Below are 12,365 nucleotides of genomic sequence, written 5' to 3' on the forward strand. Positions count from 1 at the left end.
AGGCCAGCTCAGACTTAGGCCTTTCCAGGTAAAACGCTTGACCCAAGCACAGGGTTGTGAGTTTGCATGGAGAAAACAGGCTGAGGTGCTCGCAGGAACTGGGCTGCGCTTGAAGGCTCTGTTCTATTACGTAGCCTCGGGGCGTGTAAGTCCTCCTTGTCCCATCACCCAGTGAACTGGTTCAGACCCAGAACCCGCAGGCTGGGTTCATTTTGGCTTTAGAGAGGAATGTCGTACACCTACCTCTTCAGAGCACACACTTCCCAGCACTTGGCAGCCTTCACCCGGCACACGCCCGCTTTCTCCTTGGATCCCTCACCAGCGGCAAAATTTTTCCCACGTGAAAAATGCACTTGAAGTCCTAAGTAGAAGAGACCTTTTGGACACACAGGCACACCCCCAGCTCACTGGGGAGAGGAACGCCGTTTCGGGACCTGCCCCGGGAGGAGCCCCGGCATCGCGCTGTGCCAGGCGTCCGTCAGTGGGACCTGCTCTGGGTCCCAGAGCCCCTTGGCAGTGCTGTGCTATTGTCATGCAAAAATCGCCATCCAGTCCCTCTGGATCATAGAATCACAGAATGGTTTGGGTTGGAAGGGACCTTAAAGATCATCTAGTTCCAACCCACTGCCATGGGCAGGGACACCTTCCACTAGACCAGGTTGCTCAAAGCCTCATCCAGCCTGGCCTTGAACACTTCCAGGGATGGGGCATCCACAACAGATCTCTGGATCCTGGCAGAGGTGGCATGGAAGGGCATGGCAGTCCTGGCCCAGGCACCAAGCAGCAGCTGGGAATCGCCACGGCAATCTCCTCCTCACCCCACCCTGCGTCCCCTGTGCCAGCCCACGGGGCTGTCAGGGAAGGACCAGGGACTCTCCACCCATCACCACATGCATTCGCAGGGACGGCAGGTCCCTTGCGCTGGTGAAACATCTCTGTCAGACCCCTCCAGTCCCACTCTTCCACACCTTTCCCAGACCCACAAAGAAAATTGTTCTGGGTCATATTTGTGTTTGTTTGGGTGCCAAGTTAGAGAGAACCACTGGCGAGAAGTTGACAGCATGTAGAGATCCTCCTCCATCACCTGCAGATACCAACCTAGTGCAGCAGTGGAGTAGCTATTTGACATCCCATTTATATCCAGGTCACAAAGGATTCAGCCTTCCATGATCTGTAAACCTCAAAGCTCCAACAACATGCCTGTTCCTGTGGACTGAGGGGATGGCAAAGCTTCACAAGATGAGAGCAACAGAGAGTAAGAAGAGGAGGCGAGAAGACGAGTGGAGAGAGACGCTAGGTTGGAGTCACCCTTGCCCTTGAGGATGAGGATGGGGGCCACGTTCCAAGCAAAAACCTACAGGGGTGCTTTATTAGGGCCGTACTAGGGAGCAACTAGGAGGTGGTGTCAGCCCGGATAGGAAGGAGACAGGAGCATCAAACAGCCGGACAAGGGTAGTGCTGGCACTTTCCTCCAGATGGTGGGGTCAGCGGTGGGTATGGACAGGGATTTCAGTGCTGCTGTCAGAGGGCTGGTACTGTCCAGCACCGGGAGTGGTGTCCAATGAAGACCTTAACTTCCCATCACGCTGCTAGCAATGATGAGACGTGGCTCCTCCTGGACACAACAGTCTGGTTTCTTCACTGCAGTGTCGTTAATCCTGGAGTGTTGTTAATCTTCTCAGCCTGGAGAAGAGAAGGCTCCGGGGAGACCTTATTGCAGCCTTCCAGTACCTGAAGGGGCTACAAGGAAGCTGGGGGGGACTTTTTACAAGGGCCTGTAGTGACAGGACAAGGGGTAACGGGTTTAAATTGAAAGTGGGGAGGGTTAGATTAGATATCAGGAAGAAGTTCTTCATGGAGAGGGTGATGAGGCACTGGAAGAGGTTGCCCAGAGAACCTGTGGACGCCCCATCCCTGGAAGTGTTCAAGGCCAGGCTGGATGAGGCTTTGAGCAACCTGGTCTAGTGGAAGGTGTCCCTGCCCATGGCAGGGGGGTTGGAACTAGATGATCTTTAAAGTCCCTTCCAACCCAAACCCTTCTGTGATCCTACAGGAAGGAAGATTTTTTTTTGCTCGACTTCAGTAAGTAAGGACATTATAAAAGAATTTGTCATAGAAAATATCTTGGATTGGATGCCCTCATGGTATTTCAATTTAAATTAGAAAGAAGTTAGCTTGCTGCTAACTTTTTCAGAGGGAGAGTTTTGAGAAATTAAGGGAATTAACCAGGGAAATCGACTGAATTTACAAGAGGCTGGAATACAATCCCAGGCAAGAGAGGAAACATCTCGGGAAAGGCCAAAGCCTTAACTGGATGAAGAATAACCACAAAAAGAATATTAGGAATAACCACAAGCCTGCAGTGGGTGGAAAAAGGGATGAAACAGCAAAGAGAGGTTTATGTTAAAGGTCAGGCAGGGCAGGGGCAACATGAGAATTGCCGAAGTCCAGCTGTGATAGATCTTGCAAAGGAAATTAGAACAATTAGCAAAACGTTCATGAGTCATAAGTGAGAAAAGAAGGAAACGTGGCTTCTGCGTGCCCAGGGTGTGGCAGTCGAAAGATCCTAAAAATACATCCCTCAGACGAGGTGGCTGTGTGGTGTCAGGCTTCGGGAAGAAAGAAGATGCTGAATCCAGGCCACACTGGAGATGGATGACGGACATCAGGACGTGGAAACAACCGCATCTAAAGGGGAAGGAGATATCAAAGAGCCGAGTGCATGAAAATTGGAGGAACTGGACCACCTCCACCCCAGAGTCAGGGAAGAAATAGCCATGAAATTGCAAGTTCAGCAGCAAGTATTTGAAATTAATCTATGTTGGTTTAGAAGCGGTGCTGGGAAACAGTAATTTAAGAAAGGCAAGAAAGATGCCCTGGGCAACTACAGCTCCGCTTGCCTACCCTACGTCTGCCAAAATTAAATTCTTGCCAGAGAATTCTGCAAGCTTTCCTGAATAACTGATTCTCTAGGCAAAGGAGAGGCATTCAGTCCTATTTTGCTGGACTTCAGCACTTTTTTTTAAGGTGTCCCATGGGAAATTATTAGTTGAAATAAGGAAGGCAATACCTAGTGGGTGGAAACTATGAGATGGGTAGCAAATGGACTAAAGGAGATAGCAGTGCTCTGTCTCAGTAGGGTTTTCCTCATGCTGCGGGGAGGTAACTCCTGGACATCCTCAAAGGTCAGTCTTGGGAATCATTTAGTATTTATGGCAATGCCAGTGGCACAAGAAATAATACCCTAACTAATTTGTGGTAACATAAACATGTAATAGTGTTCACCAAAAAAATTTAAAAAGGGATTTGCATGTCATTTTGGAGGAACTGAACTACCCTGCAGAGTGGCAGAGTAGAAATGGGATGAAATTTAAAAGGTCAAAAAGCCTGAATTAACAGATAACGGCCATGTCCCCTAGCAGACAGGAGAAGAGGAGGCTCCGAGGAGACCTCATTGCAGCTTTCCAGTATCTGAAGGGGGCCTACAAGGGTACTGGGAGAGGACTTTTTACAAGAGCCTGTAGTGACAGGACAAGGGGTAATGGGTATAAATTGAAAGCAGGGAGGTTTAGATTAGATGTCATGAAGAAATTCTTCACAGAGAGGGTGGTGAGGCGCTGGAACAGGTTGCCCAGAGAAGCTGTGGATGCCCCATCCCTGGAAGTGTTCAAGGCCAGGCTGGATGAGGCTTTGAGCAACCTGGTCTAGTGGAAGGTGTCCCTGCCCATGGCAGGGGGGTTGGAACTGGATGGTCTTTAAGGTCCCTTCCAACCCAAACCATTCCGTGATTCTATGATTCTATTAATAAATACATATATATCGGTTTCTAATGCTGAGCCATCGGCACGACGGTGTCCTGGAAAACCCAAGAACCCTCACAGGAGTATGAAGCCCTTAACAGCAGCCTCCTGCTTTTGGAGGAGAAAGCCACGAAGGGGGGAAACAGCACATCCATGTTCGAGGGAGAAGGAGTCTAACGTGACAGGCAGAGGGAAGCAATGCAGAACACGTCAAAAAAGAGGAGCAACCGGCAGCTCGGCGTTCCCAGCCTGCAGGACAGGGGCTGGATGGATGCTTTTGCCTTCCATTGGAGTATGGCTGGGGAAGGTTGGAGAGATGCTGAACGACCAGACCACCCACACTGCGGTTTCATTTCCTTCGGCGTCTCTTTTCCCACCCCAGCCTGCTCCAGGAGGGTCGGAAGGAATCTTCTTCAGGGATGTGCCCCCATTGGCAAAGCATCTGCATGTCCCCCAGAGATGCTGAACCAAGTTGCATGTGAAATTTGAGATTGCAAGGGCTTGAACCATACCCTCAGCTACAACCTTCCACTGTGCTGACCCCAAGGTTTCTGCTCGGCCTTTCGCGTGACTGAGCTGCTCAAGCTGTCAGGATGACGCTGGGGGATGCGCCACACTTGGACCGTGCGGTGCTCGGCTCAGCCTCGGGAAGGCCTGGTAACAGGAGCTGCCTCCCTGCAGCTGCTCCCCAGTGGAGAAGCTGTCAGGACCATCCCCTGCCACAGCAACCGTGATTTCACTGAAGTGTTTCTTGTCATCCTGTTTCCTGTAGGAAGGGTCAGGAGGAACCTCTCGGATTTGCTGCTTTTAGAGAAAACAGCATGGCAGCACATCTCCCAGGGTTTCCAGCTGTAACTACCCTGGCTCCCTCCTGGGACCATCCTGGCCAGGATGTCCCCAGGCTCAGCAGAGGACCTGGCAGTGAATAACCGAGCATGGATCTGCACTGGGGAACCGGCACGACGGAAACGAGCCCCAAACAGATGGAAACGACCAAAAGGCTGTTTAAATGGAACTGCTTTTTCCTCCCTGCCTTGAAGTGAACATGTGTTGAACAACCATGACTCAGTGACCAGGGTGCCCGTTTCCATCCTCCCTGGCTGGACACTGATCCAGCAGTTGGTGGGTGCTGGGGGGGTGGAGCAGTTGATGGTGCCCTGAAGATAGAGGTGCTTTTCCAGACTCCTTCCAGAAAGTTCTGAGGGGATCTGGGCAAAATGTGCTGAAAACCAGGAACCCCAGGAAAGCTGTGGACTGGTGTGATGACTTCTGATCCCGCCTGGGAAGCCTGAGCCTGCTGAGCACTCGGGAGGGGCGAGGAAGAGCTACATGCAAGCCATATCCTTTTTTTAAAGATGAGTAAGCTCTGCCTCAGAAAGAAAAGGAAATTGCTGAAAGGTCAACAGTGAACAGAAAACGTGTGTCCCCCCCAGTCACTGGGAACTCCTCCTCAAAAATAACTTGTGAAACAAATCATTAGTTGTTTATTATTTGCCAACTCACTGTGACCTGGATGCAGAGCCCACCTCTCCCACCACACACCTGGAGCGCTGAGCCACGGGCTCTGACAAGCTCCCTGAAACTCGAAATAGTCATGAAAACCAGTGAAATTAACTCAAACCGGGACTCCCAGGAACCAAGGCCACCTCTCCCACCACACACCTGGAGCGCTGAGCCACGGGCCCTGACGAGCTCCCTGAAAACTCAAAACAGTCACGAAAACCAGTGAAATTAACTCAAACCGGGTCTCCCAGGAACCAAGGCACCCAAAGCCGCGAATCGCTGCTGCAACAGCTCAGCTCACCCAAAGGCACCGTCCGTCACAACCCTCCGATGTGGCCTGAGCCGGTGAGGGGACCCAGCACATCGCACAGCCCGAGCGCTGGTGACAACCTGCACCGTCCCACTGTCCCGGCCATGCTGACGCAAACACACGCTTTACTGGAAAAAGGATTCCCTGCTGATGCTGCAAGCCTCTTCCCACCAGCTCCCTGCCAAGAAAAGCAGTTGTTTAAGCAATGGGAGAGAATCAGATCTGCCCTGATCCCGGTCCCTGCGCTCAGGACCGCTGTGCCCTGAGGCTTGCCGAGGTGCCAGCTGGGTGACACTGCGTTTGAACTGCACGCTGCTGCACCCCTCACCAAAAACAGCTGCTGCATGACCCCCAAAGCTGTAAATAATAGCAGTAGTAGTAAGCGCAATAATAGCAATAGTAGTGATAATAATATCAAATATTCTTACATATCCACCAGCAAACCTATCTGTTTGGCACACATCACTCATGCCCAACCAGGAGATGTTGCTACAGGCAACGTGACAGCGGGATCTGCAGCCTGGCAGAGCAGAATTGAAAAGGGAGTTGCACATACATCACGATACCTTAAGTTTCCCCAGCAAAAATCCACCCAAGGATCACCAAGCACTTCAGGGGGAAGCGGCACCCTGAAGAGGCAGCTGCCTGCCATCCCCAGGGAGGGAGGTGCTCAGGATCAGACCCTTAAATCTGTTGTCCCCTGGAAGGTGTGAAACAGCACCTGTCCCCTGCCAGCACACCTACGTGCCCCAGGGCAGCCGGCAAGGCTGGAAGCAAGCCCACCGCTCCAATGGATTTACTTGCTGTCCTTGGAACAGGCCTGAAGCACCTCCCAGGCTCACCAGGGAGCTGGAGTGGGGATCAGCCCCTTTGCTTGTGCCAGGCTGGGGATAAATCACAAACCTTTCATTTCTCATCCAAAGAGCCATAACAATAATCCTTGCAGAGGAGCTGGAGGGCTCTGGAGAGGTTCCAGGTTTGGGACCCTCCTTTTCACTCGCAGCAGCATCGCCCCTTGGTGTCCCCCCGGCACAGCCTGGGGACCTTGTTACACCCCAAACCCAGCTCAGACGCTGGAGCCTGGTGTGGTGAGCTCCAGCCAGCTCTGCCCGGGAAAACCGCAGAGCAGCAGGTTGGGGCACATCCCTCGCTTTATGGTGGAAACTTGAATAAAAATAACAACCACCATCAGTCAAACTAATGCCTTGAGCCCCGGGAGTGCTGTGGAGGGCTGGGCCAAGCGTTACGCCATGGGGACGTGGCTGCATGGGAGGGAGCAACCCCTGGGCTTAGCGGCATCCCCAGTGCCTGCTCCCCTCCGGCTGGGTCACACAGCCATCCCCCCACATCCCAGATGCACATCCTCACCTGGCACAGCCACTGGAATGTCCAGCTGGCCTGGCAGGGCCCATCCGCCTCACAGCGCCGGTCCAGCCTTACCGTTTTGGTCCGGAGGCAGGGTGGGAAGCAGATGCTGACGGTCACCCGGGTGGTGCACCCTCGAGACCTTCCCCAGGTCCAGGAGCACCAGCACCTGCCTGAGCTATTACAACGCTCCCAGGAAGTGTGCTCCAGAGGTGGGGACTGCAGCAGGGCCGGCAAAGCCACCGGCCATGGGAGGGAGGTTGGGAGCTTGGGAGAAGCCACCGTTCCAGCCCACACAGGGGGCACCAAGGGAGGAGGATGCGGGAGGAGCAGCGCTGTGGAGCCTTTGGCTGGATGGGGCAAGCCATTAGTTCACCACCTGGTAAGCACGAGAGGCCTTTTGTGCTCACTGGCCACTGCGATGCTGCCGAGGTCCTGAGCTGAATGTTCGTCGATGCTCTGAACGCACAAGGTAACTCTGGAAACGCAGGGCCAAGAAGAGGGGCGGTAGATGCTCCCCGTCAGCAAAGACCGAATCGAGGTCCTTGGGGTTGGACCCACATGTGGAACATGGCTGCTGCTGCCTGAGACTGTGCCTTCCCGTCGGCAACACTGAGCCAGAGCATCCCATCCCTTTACGGACAGGGACTTTGGCGTGGGATGGGGTTTGATGGGGCAGAGGGCTGTCTCTGGCAGAACTGCGGCGATTCCCAGCTGAGATGCCAGGGCTGCCGGGAGCCCCTTCGGCTGAAAAACCACCTTGCTTTTTCCAAAAGCCAACAAAGCAGATCTTCCCTCTGGTTTAGCTGGCCCGGGGCAGGATGCTCGGCTCCAGATTGTGATCAAAGGGAAGCAGGGAGAAGAAATGAGTTGGGAAAAGAGAGTTTGTTTGGCAGAGGGAGTAACGGGAAGGTTTGGCACTGGGCATGGGGCTAGTGGCATGGAGCAGTATTTGCCCTGCTGGCTGCCCCTCCGGCCCTCAGCCACCCCCCGAGATGAGAGGAGTACTGCAACTGGTCAGTCTCATAAATAACAGCTTTTGCACTTCTCGTTTCCAAAGAAAGAAGGCTCTAGAAAAGATACGGCATTAATATAAGTGACCTTCACATGAAACACAACAGAGATTATTCTAAATATTATTAAAATACTAGTTTCTGTTACCATGACCCAACATTTTTCACAAATGCCAGCCAGCAGCTGCAACAGAAGCTGAAAGCTCGCTTCTTTTTTGTCTCCTGGAGATGGGTTTTCTTTGACCCTTCTAAATCAGCGAGCTGAAATGTTTTACATGACTCAACGCTTTATTTTCCCCTCAAATTTTAAAATAGCTGGAGGCATGTGGAAAGAGAGCAGGATGCTGTAAGCCTTGCCTCAGTCACTTTTGAGCTGTTTGCTCAACCATTCTGGAGGGAAAACACAAGCAAAAGCTACTGTTTAAACAAGGGACAGAAAAATCTGATGCTGCCCTTCGTTGCTAATGAGAGTCGTCCCCTGCCAGATAAACACTGCTTGTCAGAGCGGAGTCAAAAATGCAGCATGTAAATCGAGTGGGGACAAGAAAACATTCAGTTTATATTAAAAGAGCTTGTTTTCATTTCTTCCTCTCGGGATCTCTGGCCTTGCCTTGACCCGTCCCACTGTGTCCTACAGTCTGCAACGTGGAAGATGTTCCTCCCCCTTGGGCTGAACAACCAAGAGGCTGCTGCAAAAGCCACCCCTGAGGGGCCAGCGGGGTTGTTTTGCCTTCACCGCGATCGTACCGGGGTAGATTGAAGGGTTGTGACGAAGCAGCCGCGCGAGCCGGAGGCTCGGCTTTGGGATCTGAAGGCTGCAAAGCACGGAAAGAGATTTGAGGGTCTTTTCAGGAGCGTCGGGCTCCTTCCACCCGCCTGGCACTGAGGAGAAGGGGTGACCCTGCGTTTCCAGGCAGGGTTTCACCTGCAGCTGCCCCATGGCGAGTCCTGGTCGTGGCGGGAGCCCTGTGGGAGCCCACTTTCGGTTAATGGAAAGCAGTGGGTAGCGCTGGGAGAAAAGGTTACGAGAAGAAACCAGGTGTTGGCAGAGTGATGAACACAGGGGACTGGGGGAATTCCAACAGCGCAGCTCGAAACTCGCTGAAACGCGCAGGGTGTGAAGCCAACCATGCTGCTCTACCAAAGTGTCCCAGCAATTCCCAGGGGCTCCGTTCGGATCAGGCCCACGTTGTACAGCTGCTCCTGCCTCCCAGGATGAGGGTCATCTGGTAAAGCAGCACCTTGTCCCACCCGATGCTCACTCATACACCAGCGATGGCCTCGCACTCCTGGGGGGCTACAGGGGTCCTGGCCAGGCTCTATCAGAAGGATATTGACCAGTTGGAGCGCGTCCAGCGGAGGCCACAAAGATGCTCAGAGGGCTGGAGCACCTCTGCTATGGGGACAGGCTGAGAGAGTTGGGCTTGTTCCGCCTGGAGAAGAGAAGGCTCCGGGGAGACCTTATTGCAGCCTTCCAGTACCTGAAGGGGCTACAAGGAAGCTGGAGGGGGCTTTTTACAAGGGCCTGTAGTGACAGGACAAGGGGTAACGGGGTTCAATTGAAAGTGGGGAGGTTTAGATTAGATATCAGGAAGAAGTTCTTCCCGGAGAGGGTGGTGAGGCCCTGGAACAGGTTGCCCAGAGAAGCTGTGGATGCCCCATCCCTGGAAGGGTTCAAGGCCAGGCTGGATGAGGCTTTGAGCAACCTGGTCTAGTGGAAGGTGTCCCTGCCCATGGCAGGGGAGTTGGAACTAGATGATCTTTAAGGTCCCTTCCAACCCAAACCATTCTGTCATTCTATGATTCTATTCGTGACCTTCCTCACAACGGAAAGAACACTTGTAAAATTTCACACTGTGGTCACCAGGATGAGTCGGGGGGTGCTTACAAGTGTTTCAGAGGAGCGGATTAGATTCAGCATAATCCTGGTAAACGTGACCCCCATCAACCTGAAGACGGCCTTCGCAGACAACCACCACGTCGGAGAGGCCCATCCAAAGGCAGAAACTCCATCAGAGAACAAGCAGCCCATGATGGGGCTGTGGTTACACGGGGTACGGGGTAGGGGCAACCAAACTGTGGCAAGAAGGCAACCATCCCTCCAACCCACATCCGGGACGTGCTGCTCTGCTGCACCGGCACTCTGCTTGGCAGCGGCTCTGTGGGCAAGGTCAGGACCTCGATTGTGACAGTTCCATGTTTCCTCCTCATTTCTCCCCTCCAACTGTGCCTACGGTAATACCAGCATGGAAGGGCCAGCGGGCAAGGACATACCTGCTGTGGGAGATGACAGGCATGAGTTGGAGCCACCATTCCTACCGCGTCTGTTGTGTTTGCCTCGTGGACATGAACTGCTACAGCAAAGGTCTCTCCAGCCGTGGTGTCCCATACCAGCTCACCTTGGCTTGCGCAAGGCAGCACCCACAGAGATAAGTCTTTCCCACTTCACCTGCAGAGATCAAACCTTCCCCAGTTCCCAGCTCACAATAAAAAGGAAAGAAAGCTGAGGAGCATCTTCATGCTTCCTGAGCTCCCTGGATATCACTTTAAAATTACCAGTTGTGTTCTGTCCTGCTGAGTGCTGGATGGAAAAAAAAAAAACCATCTCCACTGCTTTGCCTTTCTTTAACATTTAGGCATTACAAAGGAAAGAAGAGAATTAAAAACCAGGAGTAGAAAACAAGCCCTGGGTTCCTCTGCTGGCTGAAGGTGGCTTAGCTGCAGACCCAGTGCTGGTCCTGCCGCGTCCTTCACACCCACACCCTGCTCCCCCCATGGCTCCTCTGTTTCTGCTGCTTGGGCAAAGAAAACTTGCAGGAAGTTTTCAACTCACTGATAAGCATCTTTTTTCCTTAGGCAGAGCAGCTGCTGGGTTAGTCCCATGACGATACCATTCGGCAACAACTCATCCCTCCAGAGCCCAGCTGCCACCTCCGATTTCCAGCTGGTGCTCTCAGACACTCAGTTATTCCCTGTTCCTGCGGCTGTCGTGGGCAGCTCGTCCCACCAGACTCCCTGCACTCCGCAGGAAAAGACGTGGCTAACTCTCAGGTTGTTCAGGATATTCCAAAAAAAGTCTTTGGTTTATTGTTATTTCCACTTAAAAAAACCTCCACATTTTGCTAAAAAAAAAAAGAATTCCAAGTATTTAGAAACATCCCGGTCTCGCTCACCCACTTAGAGCGGTGAAGACCAAGAACAACTCCCCTGCAGCCAGCGGTGTAATGTTGGGATAAAACCAGAGCCATGCCAGTCACAGGATTAATGTCTCAGAGCCCTGTCCCAGCATCCTGGGACAGAAATCAGATCTTCAAAAGCTCCCAGCTCCCTTTCTGCTCAGCTTAACCGCCGTTTCAGACATTGCTCAGCATTTTCCTGCAGGCAGCGAGCGCGTTGGAAAACCTGCTGACAGGCCCCGAACTGGTTGTCACAAGACCAACGATCTGTGCTGAGACTCTGAAACTCGTCTCCTGTGGCAGCTGATGCAAGTTCTGCCGAGCTGTGAGAGCCGACAAACGAGTCCATCTGGTCCTCATTAGTGAGTTAGCACCTCCGCGGCTGAGGCACCTGACGGAGCAGAAAGAGCTTCTCCCTATGTTTCTCTGCTCATCTGTCACACTCCTTCTAATCTGCTATCCTCCCTTTACTGCTTTCCATACTTTTTTTCCCCGTTAACTTTCCGCATCTGCCAGTTCAGCACCATGTCCGCCTCCAGCCGAGCGTGGCCCAAACGCTCTCCAGGTCTCCCCACATCCCCTTGGACCAAGGCACCTTAGTGGCACCTCTCCGTTCACGCGCTCACCCCGGGCCTCAGATTTGATATTCTTGGCAAGGAGGAACTACCAGGATAAAACCGGACAAAAGAAAGCAACAGACACGTTCCAAACCAACAAAGGCTGAAGAGGCTGCAGCAGCACGACGGGGAAAGGCCTTCTCCATGAACGCTCCCATCTGCAAGGAGCAGTTGCTAGCAGCTTTCTATCACAAGGAAGAGTAATATTAAAAATGTGTTTCTGAGACAAATCACTGCTAATTGACCAAATCCACTGCCTTTGACAATGCGTAATTTTAAGAAAATCTCCGTGCCACAGGCCGTCAGTCCTCACTCTCGGCCTAGATCCAGGCACACTCCTGTGCCCTGTAGCTACGGCTGAGCTAAAGGCAGCCCAGCAGATGAATGTATGTCCCCAGCTCTGTCCTCCTGCAGGGGCTGTGCCTGGGAAGCAGAACTCCAGAGGGACTAGTGCCGCCCCGGGCACATCCCAGAGGGTGGCAGCATCCCCGACCGCTGCCCACCCCAGAGGTGCAGCGCAGGCCACATCTAGGCCAGCACGAGCTTTTGCACCAGGGACTGCATCCACTTCGTCTCACTCC

Source organism: Eurypyga helias, unplaced genomic scaffold, assembly GCF_000690775.1.
Source record: "Eurypyga helias isolate BGI_N326 unplaced genomic scaffold, ASM69077v1 scaffold14353, whole genome shotgun sequence".
NCBI classification, from domain to species: Eukaryota; Metazoa; Chordata; class Aves; order Eurypygiformes; family Eurypygidae; genus Eurypyga; species Eurypyga helias.